This window comes from Accipiter gentilis, chromosome W, assembly GCF_929443795.1.
Source record: "Accipiter gentilis chromosome W, bAccGen1.1, whole genome shotgun sequence".
NCBI classification, from domain to species: domain Eukaryota; kingdom Metazoa; phylum Chordata; class Aves; order Accipitriformes; family Accipitridae; genus Astur; species Astur gentilis.
The window spans coordinates 33,592,060-33,618,009 of record NC_064918.1 but is presented as its reverse complement, the minus strand read 5'-3'; positions in this window follow the sequence as shown (position 1 = coordinate 33,618,009).

The following is a 25,950-nucleotide window of genomic DNA, read 5'->3' as shown; positions in this document are numbered from 1 at the left end:
CACTTAGGACTAAATATCTACAATTACTGTAACCAACTGATCCTCCATAACTAACTGATCCTCCACTCCAGTCATACTTAGGTGGTTTACAGGTGTGCGGTCCCCATTCTACTTTCAAAAATTTGTCTCTTGTGGGGGGAGTCCAAGCGTTTGCAATAGTAACACAGTCCCAGTAAGCACAGTAATATTGGTTAGGCGTATTGCAATACCCCTTCCCTGGATTAGAACTAGGACAAAAATAAAAGGGTCTTAGGTCCAAGCATGGACTTACGGGAGCTAGAGTGCAAAGTGAGGTGGTAAAACTGGGGGACCCTGCAGTAATTTTCTTTTGGATCATTGCGGAATCTCCCCATCTTGACAGAGTCCATTCGTATGGCTGGTGGAGATTTTTCCCTTGTACTGAGCCCATCCATATCAAAACTAATAATTTTACAGTTCTAGGGCCTAAAATTGTATAAAGCAAAAGCACTAGAGCTTGATCCCAACATTTAGGGAACAGTGGTGGTATCCATGGACCATTGTGGGTATTATTTTCGCAACTCTTTTATACCCCAAGATCCTTGCCTTTTTGTGTCCTTAATTTTTAAATCCTTTAGGTCATTGTGGAGCGAGGTTGGGTCAGTGGGAAATGTTAGGGTGTTTTCAACTTGGTAGCGCTTACTATTTTGGTCTGTAGCTTCATATTTAAAGCAGCTTGTCATTAACAGTCCCCACAGCAGTACATTTCTGCCTCCTCTGTCTACTCGGTTGCTTCGAGCAACGGGGGGTATCATCTTCTCGGCAGCAAATGTATTCTTCAGGGGAGCACTTGTTAGGCTGCTTGGCCTGTCTTATTTTGTAAGCGCTCCAAATTTTTTTTTTTTTTTTTTTTTCTTCCCACAAGTAGCAACTCACTCCCACAACCGTTTTCTACAATTTATGTCAGTTATTATTGTTACGTTAGGGCAAAGTTTGACAAATATTTCTTACCACTCAGTGGAATCCTTCTCAATTTTTCCCTAAGGAAACCCTTAGGCGTAAGGCCTTGTTAGTCAGTTGTTGTTCCTGATCGTGACACTCCTGACAAAACCCCTCTGGGGGAATACCTGTAATGGCAATGATTCCACCACTTTCCCTGACACACTATACACTTATAACATACAAATGGTTAGCAATTATAATCTAGATTTACACAGTTGATGGTCACAGGTTTACTCATTTGTTCTTTCTTTTCAAAGTAACCTTCAAGTCCTCTGAGTTGTTGGCCACTTCCCAATGAGAAGTGTGGATCAGTCCCTTAACCCGAGTAGCATGGGTCCATCCCTTTTCCGCCGTCTGGATGGCTGTATCTGTAGTTAAAAGAACAAGAAACGGACCTTCCCAGCGGGGGTTTAGAGATGTTTCTTTCCACGTTTTTATCAGCACGTGGTCCCCAGGCTCAATTTTATGAATAGGAAATCCCAAGGGGACTGTTTGCTCTATTATTCCTTTCTGGCGGTTGTCTCTTATGACTTTTGCTAAGGTAGTTATGTAGGTATGGATAGATGCATCTTCAACCTTGGGGTGTTGGATTGGTATTCCATGGGAATAAGGCATCCCATATAACATCTCATAGGGAGATAATCTCGTATTAGTCTGGGACCTTGTCCTGATGTTTAATAAAGCTAATGGTAAACATTTAACCCATGACATTTTGGTCTCTACCATTAGCTTCGTTAATTGTGCCTTAATAAGCCCATTCATCCTTTCTATTCTTCCTGAACTTTGTGGATGCCATGGGGTATGGAATTCCCATTTAATTCCTAGAGCCTCTATTGTTTCCTTTAATATTTTGGATGTGAAATGCGTTCCCTGGTCCGAATCGATAGCTATAACCATACCAAATCTGGGAATAACTTCTTCTAGCAAATGTTTAACTACAGTTTTAGTAGTAGCTTTCACGGTGGGATAGGCTTCCACCCAGTGGGTAAGCTGATCTACTATTACCAAAAGATATCGATATCTTCCTACCTTAGGTAACTCTGTAAAATCTACTTGGATCCTCTCAAAAGGTCTGCAGGCCAATTTTCTCCCTCCAAGGTATTTTGTTCTAAAGTTAGACCTGTTCACCTTTTGACAAGTTAAACACCCTTGGACCTCTTGTTTTGTCAGATCATATATGCCTATGCACCCATAGTATTTTAAAAATTGATCAGCTAGGGCTTGGGTTCCCCAATGGGTGGTCTGATGTAGTCTGGAAATTATATGTTTAGCATAAGCTTTTGGTAACATTTCTCGTCCGTCCGGGAGGATCCATTTATCATCCGTCTGGACAATCCCTAAGGCCTGAAATTTTTGTATTTCTTCTTCAGTAAAGACTTTTTCCTTCTGCTCAGTTAAGGTTTTAATGGGCATTGCTTCTATTTCTTGGGCGGTTGAGGTTGCCTTCTTTGCTTCACAGTCGGCCCGGTTATTTCCTCTGGTATAAAAATCCTGTCCCTTTTGGTGTCCTTTTACATGCACTACTGCTGCCCGTTCTGGTTCTCTGATTGCAATAAGAATTTGCCTTATTAATTCTTCGTGGATTAAACCCTTACCCTGGGTATTGATAAGTCCTCGCTCTTCCCAAATTTTCCCAAAAGTATGTACTACCCCAAAAGCGTATTTTGAATCTGTAAATATGGTTCCTACTTTTCCTTTTAGCCTCTGTAAAGCCTTTAATAATGCGTATAATTCACAGGCTTGCGCTGACCAGCTAGGGCTAAGGGGGCCAGACTCCAGTACTGTTTCCTTTTTTCCATCTATTATTGCATATCCTGATTTCCTTTTCCCTTCCTCCATCCGTGAGGAGCCATCAACAAACCATTTTTCTCCTTCAATTAATTCCTCTTCCTCTAAATCCTCCCGGATTTTGGTTTGATATTCTATCAAGCTGATACAATCATGTATGAGTAAATCATCTACGTGCCCATACAAAAACTGGGCTGGGTTTTGTGCCGAGGTAGTTTTTAGTTCTAAATTGGGAGAATGAAGTAAGATTGCTTCGTATTTTAGCAATCTACTATCAGTTAGCCACTTTTCTGCTTTTTGATGCAGAATTCCCCTAACGTTATGGGGAGCATACACTTCTAATTTTCCCCCGAAGGTTACCTTAGTTGCTTCTTCTACCATTAAAGCCACAGCTACTATAGCTTGTAAATACATAGGCCACCCTCTACTCACAGGGTCTAAAAGTTTAGAAAAGTATCCTATCGGTTTTTTCTGTCCTGCCCAATCCTGTGCTAGTATTCCGTATGCCGTGTGATTATCTGTTTCTACAAATAAATAGAACTGTCTCTTTAAATTCAGTAAGCTTAAAACCGGAGCCGTTATCAAATCCTCTTTTACTTTATTCAACTGTTCTTCATCTTTACTTGTCCACCAAATTTTATCACAAGTTAATTTTTCATATAAAAATTTTACTTTACTACTATAATTTTCAATCCATTGTCTACAATAGCCCAAAAGTCCTAACAGTTGTCGAACCTGCCTCTTAGTTTTTGGAGGTGGTAATCTTAAAATTCCTTCCACCCGATCAGGATCAAGTTTTTTGGTTCCCTGGCTTAGCCAGTGGCCTAAGTATTTTACCTCTGATTCAGCAAACTGAAGTTTTGATTTAGAAACCTTAAGCCCGACATTCCCCAAAAAGTTCAGTAACTGTATGGTGCTTTCTCTAACTTCTTTTTCATTAGTTCCTGCTATTAATAAATCATCCACATATTGTAAAAGCTTAATCCCTGGGGGTAGGGTAAATTGTTCTAATATGGTTTCTAAGGCTTGCCCGAACAGGTTAGGTGACTCTGTAAACCCCTGGGGCAACACTGTCCATCTTAACTGCTGTTTCCTACCTGTATCAGGGTCCTCCCATTCAAAGGCAAAATAGTCTCTACTGCTTTCGTCAAGGGGGCAGGTTTAAAAGGCATCCTTTAAATCCACCACACTATACCAAGTGTAATCTGAGGAGATCTGATTCAATAGTGTGTATGGATTAGCGACTACTGGGAACCGGGTGACCGTACGGCTATTTACAGCTCGTAGGTCCTGAACTAGCCGGAATGACCCGTCAGGCTTTTTGACAGGTAATATGGGGGTATTATGGGGTGACATACAGGGTTCTAAAGTTCTCTTATGTATTAAACTTTGTATTATGGGTTTTAAACCTTTTCTTCCTTCCATGGACAACGAGTATTGCTTCACTCGTATTGGTCTCTCTGGGTTTTGGATAGCTACCTTTATCGGCAGAATATCTAATTTTCCTATATTGTCTTGGTTATACCATACATCAGGATTGATCTCTGCTTCATCAGTGGGATTTAAAGGGTACAACTTTACCACGAGATTATCATTCTCCACCAATAAATTAATCCCTAAACTAACAATTAAATCCCTTCCCAAAAGATTATATTCCGCTTCAGGCACCATCAGAAATTTACCCACGCAAAATTTTCGAGGAGCCTCTATTTCAATAGCTTGAGTTTCATATACCTTAAACGGTTCTCCCTTTGCACCTATAATATTTATGGTGTTTTTAGTAAGGGTGCAACCGGAGGGTAGTTTCTGAATGGTGGATCTCTCGGCTCCTGTATCTACTAAGAATTCTACCTCCTCTTTTTGGGGACCTAATTTCAATTTTACTTGGGGCTCCATAGATGTTTTAGTTCCCAATAAGTAGAGCCCCTGACCCCCCTATTCATTTTTAAACATCTGCTCATCCTGTTGTTTTTTTTTACAGTTCCACTTTAAGTGCCCTCTCTTCCCACAATAATAGCATTCAATTCCTGCTTCTTTATTTTCTGGTCTAATTGGCTTTCTTTCTTTGCTGGGTCCTTTGTTGTCTGTCCTCATGGACCCTGGTTTATTAACTCTCTGTCCTTCTCGGACGGCTGCAACTAAAATTTTGGCCTGCTTCTTCTGACTTTCCTCATCTCTGTGTACATACACCTTCTGAGCCTCTCTCAACAACTCGTCCAACCCTTTGTCCTGCCAGTCTTCTAACTTCTCCAATTTCTTTCTTATGTCCACCCACGATTTAGCCACAAACTGTGTTTTCAACAGGGTTTGACCCACGGCTGTATCAGGGTCAATTCCAGAATACAACTGTAAATTTTTCCTTAATCTTTCTTGTCGCGGTAGAGACGGACACGACAAGTAATAGATCACGCAAAATGGCTACTTTATTGTTCTAACACACCTTTTTATCCCCTTCTTCAGAGTATGTGTTAGTATATGATTGGCTTAGTTAGTAACTAACAATTCATGATTGGTGAGTTTGTCAGGACGGTTCTTCTTATCACTATCTTGTTTTCGTACTGGTCTTCTCGGATCTTTCCAGACTTCTCAAGGATATACTACAAGCTGCTCAAGGTCGCGCTGTTCTCGAACTGTCAGGAATTCCGTAGACTCGTTGCATCCCCCGACAATTCCCCCTTTTTGTATTTGTGCTAAAAATATCATCCCGGCTGCCCTCTGCAGGGCCCTTTGCAGAAGGCCAAAAAGACAGGGCAACATTAGAAGCATAGTTATCACAATCAAGATCACTACCCCCACAGTCTTGAGCAGAGATATCAACCATCCAGACAATCCCCAACCCTCAAATATCTTTGTCCTTGTGCTAAAAGCAAGAAATCAATTGCAGCTCTATTTTATAGCGTAGCATGTCTGACACTATCAATGTCTAGCAGTAAATCTGATAATACTACACCAGTCTGTATTCAGGGACCCCAGAATTTGTGATTCCTGGGGTGGCAATGAGGGTTAATGCCCGATCCGTGAAAACCAGGCATTCCCATCCATTGAGTCCATGACCTGCTGCACAGGGGTCTCCATCAATAAGTTCTTAAACTTTGTCGATGTCAGTGTAACCCCCTATGAAACCTGTGAAAAAGGGATTGCTTGGTGTTGTTGTACCAAGGTATAAGAAATCTTGTCCAGTCACGTCAGCCAGGGTCATCCAGATGTTTTCTTTGGTTTGCGGTGGTATCCATGCCTACGTCCATCCGAGGACTGTGAGGTAGATGAACCATCTGTACATTCTCGTGCTGTCTTGCTCCGCAAATTCAGCCCAGCAATCGGTAGGTGCCAGCTTTATGTGGGCGTCTCCACGGAGGGAACGATGGCCTTGCCGTACACCAGTCCGATGCTCTTCGGAAAATCCCGGTATTTATACGTTTGTAGAGGAACGGATTTCAGCACACGTGGCCAGCGGGTGCCAAAAATCCACCTCATTTGCAACCTATGACGCATGCGCTCGCTGGCCAGGCGCTGCATGAGTCATAGTCATCCTCCCTATTGGTTCATGGACTTTGTGATGCAGTTGCAATGTACAGAGAATCTTGACCTGTTATATTGGTCAAGGTGACCTACACTTAGTTTTTGGTTGAGGTGGTATTCATATTGCCGCACCCTCTGGGATGTTCCAGATGATGATGGTCATTCAAATCAAGTGGGAGTCCATTGTGGGCCTGTATCTGTAGAAACACAAGCATAACCTCGCCCCCAGGTTAACAGCTCACATGGTCCACTCCACTGACCAGTAACTAAATCTTTAATGTGCAATTTGATGCCTCTTTGTAAATTCTGTGTTGAAAAAAGAGAAGTGTTGAAAAAAGGAGGTAGAGAAGAATTATCCCCATAATAGAGAAAGCTAAGAACATAAACCACGTTATCTAAACATGCCTGTGGTGGTTCCCCAATCATTCCCCCTTTTTGTTTTTGAAGCTGCTGCTTCAGTGTGCCATGTGCATGCAGCTCTACTATTTGTGGAGAACCATTTTGATACACTACTTTGCTGTTCCAGTTGTTGTTTTCATACCATACTACTGGTGCTTTACCTGTTTTTCCAGAACCATCTGTGAAGACAGTAGGGCCTTTCACAGGTTCCGGCTGGCTTAAGCTTTTCTGACCAAATGGTATTTCTCGAGCAAATTTCAGGAGCGGGTGCGACGGTAGATGATACGAGATATGTCCTTGAAAACCCGCCATAGCCACTTGCAGCTTGTAATTGTTTGCCAGACACCATTCAAAGTACCAATTCTGAACAGGTAAAACAATAGTAGCTGGATCACGTCCTGTTAGTTCTACACATCGTTTTCTGGCTTTTATGATTACATCAGCAATAAGTTCAAACACGCCAGGAGCAGTTTTTCGTGGCCAGAAATGACAAAAACATCCATTCTAAAATATGTAATGGGTCATCCCACTCAGAATTCCACTGCACCAAAGCATCAAATGGCACAGTTTTGTCAATTAGTACAAAGAATTGTACCAATTGAGACAGATCAATTTGAGAAACAAATTTCTTGTGTATACATTGTTCCACCCTATGAATTACATTTAACACTTCCTTATTCAATATTCTGGGTTCTGTTGGATCATTGGAATTTTTTAATAAGTCTAATAGAGGTTGTAACTGCGAATTAGTCAGTCCAAGATAGGGCCTGATCCAGTTCAAGGATCCCATTAATTTCTGTACATCACTGAGTGTCTTAACTGCAGGGTTAAGTTTCACAGGTTGGGGCACAACCTGCTTATTTGTAATTGTCATTCCCAAATATTTCCAGGGTGCTATTTTTTGCTCTTTTTCAGGGGCAATAACTAACTCATATTGTTGTAGCAAATTCGTGGCCAAATTGTTCATGCCATTCAACTGCTCCTTGTTGTCTGACGCTAACAGAATGTCATCCATATAGTGATAACTATAACTAGTAGGGAATTTTTCCCGTACAGGTGACAGAGCTTGTGCAACAAACGATTGACAAGTGGTTGGTGAATTTTTCATGCTCTGTGGCAGAACTCTCCATTGATATCTTTTTGCTGATTCTGCATGATTGATAGAAGGCACAGAGAATGCAAAAATTTTTTAATTTTTTTTTTTTTTTTGTCTTGTGAAGCTAATGTAATTGTAAAAAAAACCAACCCTTAAGGTCCATGACAATGATTTCCCAATCTTGAGGGATCATGGCAGGTGAAGGCATGCCTGGTTGCAGAGCCCCCATCATGGCCATGACAGCATTGACTTGCCACAGGTCATGCAAAAATCGCCATTTTCCTGATTTCTTGGGGGTTTTTTTCCACAAACACTGGAGCATTCCACAGACTGTGAGATGGTTCAATGTGTCCGGCAGCTAGTTGTTCTGCTACCAATTCTTGCAGGGCCTTTAATTTTTTCAAGTGGTAGGGGCCACTGATCCACCCACACAGGGTTATTTGTTAACCAAGTTAAAACAAGCATGGGTTGTCTAACACCCTGCAGCACAGTGGCCCCCGTTAAAAATCTGTGATAATTCTCACCCCCCACTGCGACAAGCAATCCCTCCCCCATAAATTGAGGGGAGCTGCCATCACATATGGTTTAATAACTGCTTGTTGGCCCTCAGGATTGGCAATTGGAACTGGAGTGGCTGCTATCTTTGCACGTGTGGATCCTCCCAGCCCCACTACTCCCATACCAGCCTCCTCTGTTGGCCAGGTAGACGGCCACAGATAATCGGCAATAATAGTCACATCAGCTCCGGTGTCCAGGAGCCCTGCAAGCCTTACTGTAGTCGGAGATCTTCCGTGATTCGACCGTGTGCACGTCATATGTGGTCAGGATGATGAGACAGTCTGAGACCAGCAGACCTGAGGGGGTCCCGTGGAGCTGAAGCCTCCATCTCATCGCAGTCGCTGTTCTGCTTTTGAAATAGAACTCGAAAAAGGAACAAGTTGAGCAATGCGAGTACCTTTAGGGATTGGTACTGGTGGGTAGGGGGTCAAAATCATCGCGCAAATTTGACCTGTTAAAGCAGCATCAATAACTCCCACATGCACGATTATTCCATTCAACGTGCTACCTGATCTTCCCGGTAGCAATGCACTTAGTCCCCGTCCTATAGGACCCCTTGCATTAAGAGGGACCTTAACGATGTCTTTCGTGGCTAGAGTTACTGTGTCGGCAGTGGATACATCCAACCCTGCTGAGCCAGCTGTTGCAGCTGACAATTGTTCGCAGAGAGGATTTGGCCAGCTGTCGGGAGGGGATTTGTTCTCCTTGCGCGCCCTCTCACACTCATTTTGTGGTTTTCCTGTAGCGGCTGTCCATTAGCATGAAATTTGGAATGACACTGTTTTGCAAAGTGTCCTGATTTCCCACATTTCTTGCAAGTAATCTCCAGTGAGTGGTGCACTGGTTGTTTACCTGGTGATGTTTTGTGTGGAGAAGTTACCATGATGTGCCCTTCACTGCCACACCCAGAGCACTTTCCAGAATTTCTCATAGCATTGGCTATGGTGGTCACTGTGTGTGCCAGTGTCCCAACTTTAGAACATGCAGCTACCATGTCAGGGACAGAAGGATCTCCTGGCAGAGCCTGTATGATCTTTTGACAGTCCTCATTAGCATTATCTTTTACCAACTGTTTGCATAGCATTTGTCTTAAGACCTCATCTTCTACCTGTTTTTCCAGGGCAGCAGATATTTTTTCTACAAATTGTAAAAAGGGTTCTGTGGGGCCTTGGCGGATAGTGGCATATTTTTGCTTCGGGGCTGCCAAATCCATGGTTCTCTTTATTGCCAGAAGGCCTATATGTTGTGCCTGTTCGAGAGCCAGTGGAGGCCACGTAGCCTGTAGCTGAGGGTTACTATACTGCCCTTCACCAAGCAAAGCATCCTCTCCAAGGCCTAATCTCGGGTCACCCTGTGGCAGTCGTGAATTATGCAGCGCCGCCGTGCGTGCCATCTGCCTCCAGGTGGATTGAAATACTTGCAATTGTACGGGCTGAAACAGCACTTGTGCTAGATGCATAATATCATATGGACACAGCAGATCTGTGCTAATTATACGAATAAGTTGCATTACCTCAGGAGAATTGATTCCAAATTTTTGTACTTTATTCTGCAAATCCTGCACTACTCTCCAGACGATTGGAGTGTGCTCATCTTGCCGGTTCGTGCCCGCAGCAGCTTTGAAAACAGGAAATGTAACAGGAGCCTCTGCTGCGTTATCTAGAGGCTTTAGAAATGCAGGTGTTAGAGAGCACGGGCTGAGGCGTTCTACTAGATCCCAGTTGCCGGAGTCAGCAGCATATCTTCTAACTCCCTCCCAAAATTGATCAGGGGATCTCGGGGCCACAGTTACTGTGGACGGAGGGAGAGTCCATGGCAGGGGTTCTTTTGGTATGGTTTTATCTGCGAGCTGCAGGGATCGCATAGCGTCAATTAGAGATTTTTCTGCCTCAGCTTCATTTTTGCTCTCATTTTCCGTGCGGCCCTCACATTCGGTTTGAGTCTCACCATCCTTTCGGCCCTCACTTTCGGTACGGCCCTGGCTTTCATTACGGCCCTGGCTTTCCGGCTCAGTGTTAATCGCCACATTTTTCTCTTCGGGGGGGGCTGATGGAGTCACCCCTTCTGCCGCCGCACCAGTAGGTGAGGAGGGACCCTCATCGCCCGGTAAAGTAATTAATGGCGGAGGAGGAGGAGGTGAATAAGGGTATGATCTGATTTTGCTTGTGAGGGGTTTTCTGCCCGCAACTGCTGATATTGCAGCATCGGCCGCAGCTGTTACTTGAGCAGAAACTTTTTCATTGATAACATTTTCTGATTTCTCATCTTTCTTTTGCTGATCTTTCGCATCACATTCTGCTTTCCATTCCTTCAGGGTCTCACGTAATAGACGCCATAGGATCGCCAACTTACAGAGCTCTTTCTGTCCTTTAGAGATCTCATCAAACATTTTCCAGCCCACTGTTTGCCATGCATCCACACTGAATGCAGTAACTGTTGTGGCTGTAAAGCCTTGCACCTTACACCGTATTAAAATCCGTTTCAGGCTTTGTTCTGGGGTTTTAACCCCTTTTCTTTTTAACAGGGCTTTCCAGGTAGACAAAATCGTCTCCTTTTCTTTTGTTAATTTCTGCCCCATTCTAACAGTTTAGTCCCCGGTGGCTCACCTTATTAGGTGTCTAGGCTCAGGTCCGGACCAGGCAGATTCCACTGCTCTCAGCTTCACCAGGCTCCGTCTCCGCAGCTTTTCTCGCTACCGGTATACTCTTTCGCAGCTCTCGTCGCCGCTGGTATACTTCTCTCTAGTGCTGGATTTATCGCCGTTAGATGATCTGTTCGCTCAGGCGCATCGGGGTCACCATTTGTCGCGGTAGAGACAGACACGACAAGTAATAGATCACGCAAAATGGCTACTTTATTGTTCTAACACACCTTTTTATCCCCTTCTTCAGAGTATGTGTTAGTATATGATTGGCTTAGTTACTAACTAACAATTCATGATTGGTGAGTTTGTCAGGACGGTTCTTCTTATCACTATCTTGTTTTCGTACTGGTCTTCTCGGATCTTTCCAGACTTCTCAAGGATATACTACAAGCTGCTCAAGGTCGCGCTGTTCTCGAACTGTCAGGAATTCCGTAGACTTGTTGTATCCCCCGACACTTTCTAACCAGTCAGTTGGAGTTTCATCCTTTTTCTGATACTCATTGAAGGCCTTATTTATATTTTGACCTCTGGGAACCGCTTCTCGTATCCCCTGAATTATTATGTCTCTTGAATCACTCATACTCTATCTCCTGCAACTTGATGGTTCCAATTTGGTCTCTGTAGGGGCCATTTCACATCCCCCTGGGGCCCATGTTGATGTCTTTGGTCCCAGTATTTCATCCCTGATCTCCTAATCATATCCCTTTCCTCAGATGTGAAGAGTATCCTTAAGATAGCCTGAATTTCATCCCAAGTGTAAACACTAGGGCCTAAAAATTGATCTAGTCTTTCGGAGACCCCTAGAGGGTCCTCGAGTAAACCTCCCATTTCCTTCTTAAATTCTCGGACATCCCCAGAATTTAAGGGTACTGATACAAATCCCACTCCACCCTGAATTCCCCCCATGGCAACTTCTCTTAGGGGCAATAAGTGTGTCGTTTCTTGGTCTCTCCGAGTCCTACTCCGAGTTTTCATCCCCTCTGTTTCTACTGGCGCAGAAGGGGTCGGGTGAGTGGGTAATTGTGGATATATTCGGGGTAGGGATGGAGGGGGTGATGGAGTCGGGGATGGCAGGGGATTTGGAGCTGGGACATATGGGGGTGGGGAGGGTTGGATATTCGGGTCCCACTGTTCACATGGGGGCCCCTTCGTTTTTTTCTTTTTGATTAAAGTAAAAATATAACTTCTAGCCGAGGATATTATCCAGAGGCTGGCATATTCACTTTTTTCTAAACTAAAAGGTTCTTTTTGGTTCACATATACATTCAGAGCTTGACATACCCAATCCTCAAGTGACCCAAAAACTGGCCAACACAATTTATCAGCCCTTATCTGTTTCCCCCCCAATATTTCCATACAATAATGTATCATCTTTTCCTTATTTTTTTCTTTACAAGATGGCCAATCATTCCAATATTTAATCATTGATCCCAAGGGACTATCTACCGGTATATCAGGTAAATGGCTCTCCTCCTTTTTGAGGGTACTTCTCCGTGAGTCCCCTCCCGGGCCAGAAACTTCACCCTTTTTCTGTCCCACCTTTTTGAGGGTACTTCTCTGTGAGTCCCCTCCCGGGCCAGAAACTTTACTCCTTTTCTGTCCCATCGTCCTGAGGTGCCTTCTTTCTCTCAATACCTTTCGTTTCCCTCCTTCGGTGGCCAAGTCCCTCGCGGGAGATTGGAACCACACCTAGAAGAGGTCCGCACTCGCTTCGCAGAGTTTTCTGCGTCTCACACACTCGCACACTCAAGGAATCCCGTCCCCAACCTGTTGGGAAGTGGCTTGCTGAAAAAGGACATGGGCCTGTGGAAAAGTTGTGCGAGCAGAGTTCTGTGTGAAAGAACGTCAGTTTGAGCAGCAAGACTAGGCCTTGGCCGAAAATAGCTGGCTTTACTGATATTGGGAGAAAAACAACAGCTGGTCTCGCTGTTATCAGGAGAAAGACAGGGACGGTGTGACCTTGGCATAACTTCACAAGTAACTTTTGAAGAAGTTCTCATGAGAAAGTTACTGAACACGCATAGCTGCCAACCACAAGTGGGTGTGTTTTAGTAATGAATAAACATTAGCAATGTACCAATCATATTAGGACTAGTAGGCATAATTATCGCTAACTGTATAAATATGAGCTATCCGTGCAAATAAAGTTGAATCACTTCTATCACTCATATTGGGTCGACTTATGTGCATTCCTCCGCCGCTCCAACAAATGGCGCCCGAACGGGGACCGAAGAAAGGGGAATTGGAGCGATGGACACTGAGAAGCACCGGTAGCAGCGACCGGGGGGCAAAAGATTAACCGAACGCTGATCGTCTTGGTTGGTGTGTTAACTCTCGTGCCTGGACCGTCCAAAAGGGGTTCGCCGTCAGTGAGGGCTACTGGAAAAAGGCTGCAAAGACTTTTTAACCGAGGTGCCTTAATCAAGGTAGCACCAAGGAGTATCAAGAAGCCGGCCGGCAATGGATTAAGAGGTAGCCCTAAAATTATTACAGTGCTTTTTAGAAAAGCGGGGGGTAAATTGCGTTAAGCAAGTTTTGGGATTAGTTGCTTTAGGTCGTGTTAAGGGATGCTTTAAGAATCCGGATTTATTATTTGAGGAGAGTGAATGGCGTAGATTAGGAGACGTATTATGGGATATGGTAATTGACGATGATAAATCAGCTAAAAAACTAATGAAGCAAGGACAGAAACCTTTCAATTAGTGTGGGTACAGCTTCTGAGCTTAGTACCTGGAATGCTATCGGAACCTCCCTATGGGATGAAATTAGTGACAGGTCTAAAGAAGTTAAAGATCTTGCAACTTTATGGAAATTGATTAAGACAACTCTGTAAAAAATGAAAGCAGATCGTAAAGCGTCTGCGTCTGCTTTTGCTGCTCTCTCTCTCCAACCGCAAGCGAAAGGGAAAAGCGGGGAGAAAAACATAATGCAGCGAGAGAGACTTTTTGGAGCTTGTTCGCCTGCTCTTGTGCCCTTGACTTCTGCTCCACTCCCTGGGACTGCCGATATTAATCAGCCATCCGACAGTTCCTAAGCCTCCCTAACTGTACGATTAAAGGAAACCCTACAGAATCAGGGAGTGAGTAAAAATCTGCCTACGAAAACACAGCCCCCAGATACCACCGTTCAACATGAACAAATTATACCTAGCATACACCCTGATTCAAATAATGCAAACAAGGACTTGTCTACTCTAATAATAGAACAAAAAGAGACAATGTTAGAATTGTTAAAGGAAATGCAGAAAAGAGACGGGGAAACCAACCGCACCCGTGATAGACGTGGAGCCGCCTGTAATAGCCGCTTGTAATAGCCACTGCAGAAGAAAGGCAGAGACATTGGAGGGGTGTAATAAAAGATGCCATTATAGAAGGGACTATGCTCCAAGCATTCCCAGTTATTGCATCAAGAGGACAGAAAAAATGGGAGGTGTTTGACTGGAAGGTCATTGAGAAATTAAGGAATGCTGTGAGTCAGTACGGAATCAAATTTGCGTTAACTCACCAAATACTGCAATTCATTTTTTCTGCTGATACGCTGATACCTCAATACTCGCTTTTGAAAATGCTACTGAAAAGACACGCAAAGCATTGTGTAATTTGCCGAAAAATGCAGACGTCGTTGATATGATAGAATACACGGATCGATCAGTGGACTCACAGAAAGTAGCCTATGCTGCCACAGCTCTCCAAGGAGCTACAAAGAAACACAAGGCCAGTAAGACACCCTTGGTCAAGTGTTCTAACTGTGGCAAACGTGGACACATTAGGAGCAAATGTACAGGTACTGTTAACAGTAAGTGCTGCAACAAGTGTAAGAAAGATAACCATACCACCAAGAATACAGGAAGAAGGAAAACTTTACACCGACCGCGAAGGCCCCTCGCGCGGCGACACGAATGCAAGGGGCTTGAGCTGCCAGCCCTCAGGCAGCCTCGCAACCACCAGATCCGCCACCGCAGGAATCTCCAGAGTGGATGTGGAAACCGCAGTCAACATAAAGGGACCATTGGGGTTTGGACTTAGTGCATTTTTAATGGGGCAATCTTCAACAGCTCTAGAAGGAATTCTGGTGCTCCAAGGGCTTATTGATGCAGATTATTGTGGGACTGTGAAAATTATGATTCATGTTGTAATCCCTCCTGTTTCTATTCCTAAAGGTACCAGAATAGCACAATTAGTTCCATTCAGGTCATGTGTTCCGAACCCGGGTGAAGTACAACGTGGAGATGGTGGATTCGGCTCCACAGGGAAACCGCAGGTATACTTTGCCATGGACACAACAAGAGGTAAACCAGAAAAGGTAGTGCAATTGGAAGGGCCCGATGGAGTTGTCGTCAAGAAACCGATGACAATCAATACAGGAGCTGATGTTACGATTATTTTATGATGCATTTGGCCTCCATCATGGCCATCGATCAATCCAAACTTTGGTATTGCAGGGATAGGGGGCACACAAGCCACCTTAGTAAGTCAGCTACCGATTACATTTGTGTTCCCCGATGGTGAACACATTACGACGTGTCCGTATGTCATGACTACCCCAACTGAATTGTTTGGCCTCGTAGGCCATGATTTATTGAGCCAAATGAAGGCAATGTTAGTGACGCATCCTTTTTAGGAGCGGTCACTGAGGGGTAGCCAATTCTGAAAATTAACTGGAAAACAGATGAGCCTGTTTGGATTGATCAGTAGCTGCTAAATTCTGAAAGGCTGCTAAAAATACAAGGGTTAGTTGAAGACCAATTGAGAGCGGGACATGTTGTCCCTTCTACTAGTCCATGGAATACATCAATATTTACCATTCCCAAGAAAAGTGGGAAATGGAGACTGTTACATGATCTCAGAGCTGTGAATGCGGTGATGGACAGTATGGGAGCCCTGCAGCCAGGTTTGCCATCTCCAGTTATGCTTCCAGAAGAATGGGATTTGTTAATTATAAATTTAAAAGATTGCACCCAGATGGCGCTGTTCGGTTCGCCTTTTCGGTAACATCAATTAACAAGGCAGATCCCTATAAGAGATACCATTGGGTCGTGTTACCGCAATGAATGCGCAATTCCCCCACGATGTGTCAGGTGTATGTGGCCTGGGCATCAGAGCCTGTAAGAAAGCAGTTTCCTCAGTAACTTGCCACAGGATGAGATTTTAACTCAATTGCAGGACATCTTAAGCCATCGCGGAGTAATAATCACTCCTGAAAAGGTGCAAGAGGCAGCACCTTGGAAGTATTTGGGGTGGCACATAGATGTAAGCAGTGTTAAACCTCAGAAGGTTCAAATAACATGAGAAATTTCAACGTTACATGATGTCCAGAAGCTTGTGGGAGATATCCAGTGGGTGCGGAATCTTTGCGGTATCACTAATGGCGATATGACCCCTCTGGTAGAACTCTTGGGTATGAGAACACTGTGCAGATGAGAAACGGGAAATGACAGAGCTGACCAATTGGTTGCAGCGCCACGGGAGCCTCCTCCAGGGAATCGTTTTCAACAAAGCACGGCAATCACATGCATTCTTGCACCAACCCGCTAGGATGTTAGCAAAGCAATTTGACTTACCACTTACTGATGCCCAAGGTATCTTTAAAGCATGCCCTGATTGTCAAGAGGAGGGGCTCGGCTTGGGCTGTGGGGTTAACCGATGAGGTCTTTTGCCATTGCAGTTGTGGCAAATGGATGTCACCCATGTCACGTGGTTTGGTGCAAAGCGTTCTGTGCACGTGTGTATTGATACCTATCCTGCTGCCATGTGGGCCACGGCATGAACTGGAGAAAAGGCCTTACATATTGAATGACATCTTCACGCTTCTTTTGCAGTACTGGGTGTGCCTAAAGAAATTAAGACGGACAACGGCCCAGCCTATGGTTCTACACGATTTGCTCGATTTTGTAATTTGTGGGGAATTCATCATGGTACCGGTATTCCACATCTTCCCACAGGACAGGCTATTGTCGAATGGGCCAACCAAACCCTAAAAGAACATGCTGCAAAAACAAAAAGGGGGGAACCCAGGGCTTACTCCCAGAGGAACGATTGGCCAAAGCCTTATTTGTGCTAAATTACCTTAGATTGACAGGTGGTCACAAAGACCCACCAATGGTAGTGCATCATGTTCTTTTACAGGCAGAAAGGACGCAACAAAGTACAGGAATCATGGTAATGTATAAGGACCCAGAATCCGGGAAATGGTGCGGATCAGCAGAAGTAAAACTTACTGGGAGATCCTGGCTAAGTGGGTCAAGCCATGGCTTCGCACTGATGCTGGACCCAGAATTGTCCCAATGGCAACTGGCACGGCACCGGCGGGTGCTGAAGCCACTGATCCGACAGATTCTAACTAATAGAGTATTACTAGCGGACACTGAGTCCTTCAGACAGGTTTTTAGAACAGCGTGCCTTATTGTATATAGAACTTGCTTTAGGTAAAAAGTGTGTTAAGCATAATTTGATTAAACATAGCGTGATTACGGGAAGACAGTGTGGGGTAAATGTAAAAGTTAGTTAAAGCCAAAATTAGGGGTAAGGTCTATTTCCATTAATAACCTGGGAACGAGTTTGATTGTGTTTCCACAGATACAGGCCCACGATGGACTCCTGTTCGGTTTGCGCGACCATCATCATCTGGAGCATCATAGATGATGTGGCAATATGAATACCACCTCAGCCAAAAACTAATGTATAGGTCACCTTTGCTAACATAACAGGTCAAGATTCTCTGTGCATCGCAACTGTATCGTAAAGCCCACGAACCAATTAGACAAGATGGCTATGACTCGTGCAGCGCGCCTGGCCAGCGAGCACATGCGTCATAGATTGCAACCGAGGCGGACTTTTGGCACCCGCTGGCCACGTGTGCTAAAACCCGTTCCTCTGCAAATGTATAAATACCGGGATTTTCCGAAGAGCATTGGGCTGGTGTACAGTGAGGCCATCGTTGCCTCTGTGGGGACGCCCACGGAAAGCTGGCACCTACCGATTGCTGGGCTGAGTTCGTGGAGCAAGATGGCACAAGAATGTATGGATGGTTCATTTTCCTCATAGTCCTCATGGTCTGGGTCATTAGGGGTAACAGGTTGGCTCAAAGAATTATGGGCATTATTGTAGTTACTGTGATTGTAGCTATTGTAATAGTTTTACCTTGTTCAGCTTATTAAGGAAAATGGCATCCCAAGTTATTAAGCAAGCCTGGATTGCTCAAAAACAAAAAGAGGGAGAAAGATTTAAACAGAGACCTACAGTGGATTCAACCTTGTTTTGGTATTACAAATACAGACTTACAGCTGCTGCTGGATTTATTGAGGGGCAGCGATAGCTTAACTTCTACAAGACAACTAAGTGCACCGGGATGGCAAGCCTTGGCAGCAATTGGACAAAAAAAAGAAGTCACATCATCCACGTCTGGCAGATACGTTCCTGATTTACCCATAAATTTGAAACCTTATGCTGAGATTGATATGGAACACACTGACTGTAGTAAGCAGCATGACAGTGACACCGGTGATTGATCCACATCGGTTAACGCCATGGGACAGTAAGAATGTTTGGGTGTCACTAGCTAAAGCTATTAATCAAACCTCTTTTTGTGTGCTTATGTATTTTATTAGGTATAATGTTGTTTTTACTGTGCTTAATTAGTTGTGTTCACAGATCTTTGCAAAGGGAAATACAGCAGGTGTTAAAATTTTACCTCAATCTATTCACAAACAGATAAATTGGCTGAAGAAACATACACAAAGATCCAGCAAGAAACTAATTGGTTTGATGGGGTGTTACAGTCAATATTCGGTGAGATAACACCACGGCTAATGTCATTGATTAAGGAAGCCTTACGATGGCTGGGTATATTGAAATTAATCTCTGTAATAGTTAGAATTGTGTATGGGTACATGATGAGAGGAGTCTCAAAGCTGACACACCAAGCTCTACTCGCACAAAAAGAAAAAGGGGGAATTGTTGGGAAGTGGCTTGCTGAAAAAGGACATGGGCCTGTGGAAAAGTTGTGCGAGCAGAGTTCTGTGTGAAAGAACGTCAGTTTGAGCAGCAAGACTAGGCCTTGGCCGAAAATAGCTGGCTTTACTGATATTGGGAGAAAAACAACAGCTGGTCTCGCTGTTATCAGGAGAAAGACAGGGACGGTGTGACCTTGGCATAACTTCACAAGTAACTTTTGAAGAAGTTCTCATGAGAAAGTTACTGAACACGCATAGCTGCCAACCACAAGTGGGTGTATTTTAGTAATGAATAAACATTAGCAATGTACCAATCATATTAGGACTAGTAGGCATAATTATCACAAACTGTATAAATATGAGCTATCCGTGCAAATAAAGTTGAATCACTTCTATCACTCATATTGGGTCGACTTACGTGCATTCCTCCGCCGCTCCAACACCAACCAGTGGTTTATACTTACGTATCTCTGCCGCCTGGATCTTCGTGCACAATTTTACAGGGTGTTAGGAGAGCTCATCTTTCTTTCCTTGCTTGCTACGCTCAGGTAATTTGGGTCCGTGAAGGTCAGAGCGAGTCTGGAGCGGGACCTGCCAATCCAGGACCATCCAAAGATGGGGGCGCATTCCCAAGTTGGGGTTGCACACCAGCTTAACTCTGATCACGTCAGGATCACCAAAATTGTTATAAATCAACAGAGCCAATTCTATATAAAATTCATATATTTATTGAGAATAGCAAGCAAGCAGCGCTGGGCGGCCGGGGAGTCCGTGCTCCACCAACGGCTCGCCACTTTCTCTTACAGTTACATTCCTTTTATACAGTTTATCCAGGTCTTTCTTGTAAATCTCCACCTTGTCTTGCTTCTTCTTTCTTCACAGGTTTGTTAATGGGTAGATTCGGTCAATCTTCTCAAAGGAGAGTGTCTGTGGAATGTCTTTTGATGTGGAGGAATGCAGTCGTGGTAGAGTTAATCCCCTTATCTGGTCCGTTGTCTTTTCCCCCCTTATCTAGTGAATCACAATGTGTCCCTTCCCCCTTCCCGATTGGTATGTAAACCTTTTTGTCTTCTTTTTAATTCAACACGAATTACACAATGTCAGGGAATAATTTGGTTCCCTGTCGATTACACTCTCAGGACCGTTTTTCTACAATTTATGTCAGTTATTATTGTTACGTTAAGGCAAGGTTCGTTGAATGATAACAATATCATTCGGGATGTATTCCTTTTACAAATATTTTTCCCACCACTCAGTCGAATCCTTTTCAATTTTTCTTACTAAAACCCCTAGGGGTAAGGCCTTGTCAGTTAATTGTCTTTCCTGATCGTGACACTCTTGACAAACCCCTCTGGGGGAATACCCATAACGGTAATGGCTCCACCACGTTCTCTGACACACTATACACTTATAACATACAAATGGATAGCAATTACAATTTAGATTTACACAGTTGATGATCACAGGTTTACTCATCGGCTCTTTCTCTTTAAAGTAACCTTCAAGTCCTCCGAGTTGTTAGCCACTTCCCAATGAGAAGTGTGGATAGGTCCCTTAACCCGAGTAGCATGGGTCCATCCCTTTTCCGCTGTCCGGATGGCTGTATCTGTAGTCAAAAGAACAAGAAATGGACCTTCCCAGTGGGGGTTTAGAGATGTTTCTTTCCACATTTTTATCAGCACATGGTTCCTAGGCTCAATCTTATGAATAGAAATCTCAAGGGGAGTGTTTGCTCTATTATTCCTTTCTGGTGGTTGTCTCTCATGACCTTTGTTAAGGTAGTTATGTAGGTATGGATAGATGTGTTACCAATATTTGATAGAAATTAGAATTTTACATAAGTTAGGTTTGGTTAAAAGGGAAAAGACTGTAGAATATAGGAGTTTGAAGCTCGCAATAGTTATAGAAACCTAGGAACATACAAAATGTGCTGTAAGCAATCATAAAAAGAATAAGTATTGTCTTAGATCGGTTAACCATAGAAATTTAGATAGATTTGTTAGATTGTAGTGTTTTGTTTTAATGAACAAAGAGAGAGATCGTTATGGACCTTAGCTTTGTGGTTTAGAAACCCTACTTTGATCAAAAGACCAGTTAGTGGAATAGGTAAGATTAACCAATGAATGTTATAGTATAAGAATATTGATAAGGTGATGTAACTGGGGGCCAGTCACTAGAAACGTTAAATTTAAGAATTAATATAGAATGTACTTTTATGTAAATCTAATACATGATGGCAAAATCATACTGCGCAGAATCGTATAAGAGAGGTCAACTATCGGACAAAGTGAGGAAGACTATGGAAGACCACCAGAGGGCTTATGAAGACCACCAGAGACTTCACTACGCCTGCGTAAAAGGACATTTACATATGCTAATGATCTTCCGGACAATTGATGATTATGTATGATATTTCCCAGAAATCTAGTGAATATGTATGACAGGTGTATATTTAACCTGCATGATTGAACCAGACAGGTGCACACACTAGGTGGAGTGATCCCCTGTGTGCCCAGCGCTGCAATAAAGGAGTGCCTGCTTCTTAACTTCTCATTGCTGTTAAGGAGTTTTATTCCGGATTTTGGTAACAGATGTATCTTCAACCTTGGGGTGTTGGATTGGTAACAAATTTGTTTTAACAAGCTCTGGTCAGGTTTGTCGTTCTCTCAACCCTTCGCTCTCCACGTTGTGTGTCAAAATGGACTGACGTGGTTTAACCCCAGCCAGCAACTAAGCACCACACAGCTGCTCACTCACTCCCACCCATCCAGTGGGATGGGGGAGAAAATCGGGAAAAAAAAGAAGTAAAACTCGTGGGTTGAGATAAGAACGGTTTGATAGAACAGAAAAGAAGAAACTAATAATGATAATGACAACAGTAGTAATAAAAGGATTGGGATGTACAAATGATGCGTAGGGCAATTGTTCACGACCCGCCGACTGACACCCAGCTAGTCCCCAAGCGGAGATTCCCCCCCCACCCCCCACTTCTCACTTCCTATACTAGATGGGAAGTCCCATGGCACGGAACACCCCGTCGGCCAGTCCGGGCCACCCACCCCGGCTGCGTCCTGCGCCAACCCCCCGCGCCCCTCCAGCCCTTTCACCGGCCAGGCATTAAAAGCTGAAAAATCCCCAACTACAGTCCAAACATCCAAACACCACCAAGCAACAACTGAAAACATCAGTGCCATCAACATTCTTCGCATACTGAACTCACAACACTGTATCAGCTACTAGGAAGACAGTTAACTCTATCCCAGCTGAAACCAGGACACTTGGGTAATTCAGTGAAATCAACTTGTATTTTCTCAAAAGGTCTATAAGCCGTTCTTCTCTTTCTTGTGGCTGCTTGTCGATTGATTTTTAAAATGTTATGAATGTTATTAGGGTTCAGTGTATCTCTGCATATTAGCATTCTATATGTCATATTCCATAAGTAACTCTTCAATAGACAGTCTCACATTCATTATTGACAAGTTAAGCAGCCTTGTGTATATTTAAATTTTCATTTGTCTTTTTTAAGTTAATAAATTTAATGAAATATTTTCAAAATATGTACAACAACAACTACCAAAGTAGTTAACATTTGAAAAAGATGTTGTTATAAATACCTGTGAGACAACATATAACAGCTATACGAATTGGTTTTCACCCTAATTCTTACAGTCCTTTTCCAAATCAAGTAAGAAGTAAGTAAATAGTTTAAAATAGTTATATATTTTTAACAACTTGAAATGGATATTACTTTTCAGATAGCTAGTAAATTCTTTTAATTTTGTCTATAAGCACAATTAAGTATTAACACAGGACTGTATAGTGTTTATATTCTTATTAACCTGTCAATAAGAATAGTTTATTGGCAACCTTAAATATTCAGAGGCAAAACACAATTATTTGGTATAGAAGCTTTCAACAGAGCAACATATTTTACCCTTAGGACCGTTATATAGGAACACAAAGAAAATTACTATGTTAATTTTGGTGACTTGAGTCCTTAAGGCTGTTTCTTGGGCCTTTCTATCTGACAAGTTATTCCCTCTGATTCGGTAATCTAATCTTTTTTGATGTCTTCTCATATGTACCACTGCTATCTCCTTTGTTTTCTTAATGCTCTTAAGATTTTTGTTATTAATTTCTGATATATAAGATTCTTCCCCTGAGTATTTTTCGTGGTTTCAGCCCGGCCGGTAACAAAGGACCACGCAGCCGCTCGCTCACTCCTCCGCCCCCCTCCGGTGGGATGGGTAGGAGACGGAGGAGAGAAAAGAAAAAGAAACTGGAACCTCGAGGGTTGAGATAAAGGCAGTTTACTGGGACAAACACAAAAGAGATTACAACAACAACAACGGCACTAATGAAAAAGTATACAAAAAGAGTGATGCACAGTGCAACTGCTCACCACCCGGGACCCGACGCTCCGCCACTTCCCCCACCGAAAACAGAGACCACCCCCCGGCCCGCTCCCCATTTATATACTGAGCATGATGTCACATGGTATGGAATAGCTCCTTGGCTAGTTCAGGTCAGCTGCCCCGGCTATGCCCCCACCTCCCAGGTTCCTGTAAAAATTAACTCTATCCCAGCTGAACCCAGGACATTATCCACCCCTTATTCTATACCATCTACATCATGCCCAGATCTTACATTTTTTTTTCCCAATCAACCACTACAACTTTCCTTGTCTTATATATATAAGTATATGGACTCCACCCCCCGACCTCGCACACACACACACATGGTGTTCCTTTAGCCTATGGGCTATCCCTCTAATGTGTCCATCGATTTTGGGGCTCTATCTGTTGTAACAGTTCTTCAGGATAAGAGAGAGATGGTGTGAGATGTTGGGTTGTTGTACGCTGCCTCTGGAACTTGTGGCTAGTACATTTGGTGCAACTCATGCCCTTGGTCTGTAGGTCGAGGATGTTGATCTTGAGGAAATTGCTGGGTGCCAGTTCAAGTTCTATCGCTGTTGTACTTGGCTCAGTTTCAAAAGTCCATCCTGTAGTCATTTGGATAATTCTCACAATAATACCCTTGATATGGCATATAGACACTATAGATACAATGACATGCATTGGCAGGTTATTTAGCAGTTAAATATCATACAGCCCAATTCACCGGCTATCCTCTCCCAAAATCAAGTCTCGCTGAGGTACACATCGAACCTCCCCATCCTTCTGCATCACCCACCAGGTGTACCCAGGTCCTTGAGCAAAAACAACCCCTTGAATGGGTTTGCCTCTGCTTGAGGGAGGACTAACCCAGACTGTCTTTCCTAACATACTCCTCATGCGCACTACAGGGACTTTATCCCCTTCTACGGTATGTGGAACTCCTGGTTGGGCGGAGCCAGCCCGATTGGCGGATCCTCTAGTATTAACTAACCAGGTGGCTTTTGTTAAATGTGTATCCCAATGCTTGAAAGTTCCACCCCCCATCGCTCTCAATGTAGTTTTCAGCAGTCCATTGTATCGTTCAATTTTTCCGGAGGCTGGTGCGTGATAAGGGACGTGATACACCCACTCAATGCCATGTTCTTTGGCCCAGGTGTCTACGAGGTTGTTTCGGAAGTGAGTCCCGTTGTCCGACTCGATTCTTTCTGGGGTGCCGTGTTGCCATAAAATTTTCTCTTCAAGGCCCAGGATAGTGTTCCTGGCAGTGGCATGGGACACACGGTATGTTTCCAGCCATCCAGTGGTTGCTTCCACCATTGTAAGCACATGGCACTTGCCTTGGCGTGTTCGTGGGAGTGTGATATAGTCAATCTGTCAGGCCTCCCACTGTTTATATTTCAGCCATCGCCCTCCATGCGACAGGGGTTTTTGCCACTTGGCTTGCATAATTGCATCACATGTTTCACATTGATGGATGACCTGTGCGATAGTGTCCATGGTCAAGTCCACCCCTCGATCTCGAGCCCATCTATATGTTGCATCTCTTCCCTGATGGCCTGAGGTATCGTGGGCCCACTGAGCCATAAATAGCTCACCCCTACGTTGCCAGTCCAGGTCCACCTGAGACACTTCAAACTTGGCGGCTTCATCAGCCTGCTGGTTGTTTTGATGTTCTTCAGTGGCTTGACTCTTGGGTACATGAGCATCTACGTGACGTACTTTGACCACTAGCTTCTCTATCCGAACAGCGATATCTTGCCACAGTGCGGCAGCCCAGATGGGTTTACCTCTGCGCTGCCAATTGCCCTTCTTCCATTGCTGTAGCCACCCCCATAGGGCATTTGCCACCATCCATGAGTCAGTATAGAGATAGAGCACTGGCCACTTTTCTCTTTCAGCAATGTCTAACGCTAGCTGGATGGCTTTCACCTCTGCAAACTAACTCGATTCACCTTCTCCTTCAGCAGTTTCTGTGACTTGTCGTGTAGGACTCCATACAGCAGCCTTCCACCTTCGATGTTTTCCCACAATGCGACAGGACCCATCAGTGAACAGGGCATATTGCCTCTCATTCCCGGTTAGACTCATTTCAGCTTCCAATACGGTTAGCTCTTGGGATCCCCCTGTCACACCAGAGATACAGATGGGTTCTGCCCCTTTATAACTAGATGGCATTAGGGTACATTGTGCACCAGTGTCCACTAGAGCCTTATATTCCTGTGGGTCTGATGTGCCAGGCCATCGAATCCACACTGTCCAGTAGACTCGGTTGTCCCTCTCCTCCACCTGGCTGGAGGCAGGGCCCCTCTAATCCTGGTTAGAATATCCGTTACTCACTTTCTGTGCACGTGAATCAGAAGTCCCTTCAAGGGGATCAGAAATGAGATCAGCCCATCTACTGCGTCTGGGGGACTGCTCACGGGAAACTGGAGCAGCAGTTTTCCAAGAAGAATTCTCTTTTCTGGTTGCTTTTTCTCGCAACTCCTGTACCCGTGCATCCAAGACTGAAGTGGGTTTTCCATCCCACTTCCTCATGTCCTCTCCATGGTCACACAGGTAAAACCACAGGTTAGCCCGTCGAGTGTACTTTCTCTCTCCTCTCTCTTGGGCAGAGGAACGCTTACTCCCAATAACTGCG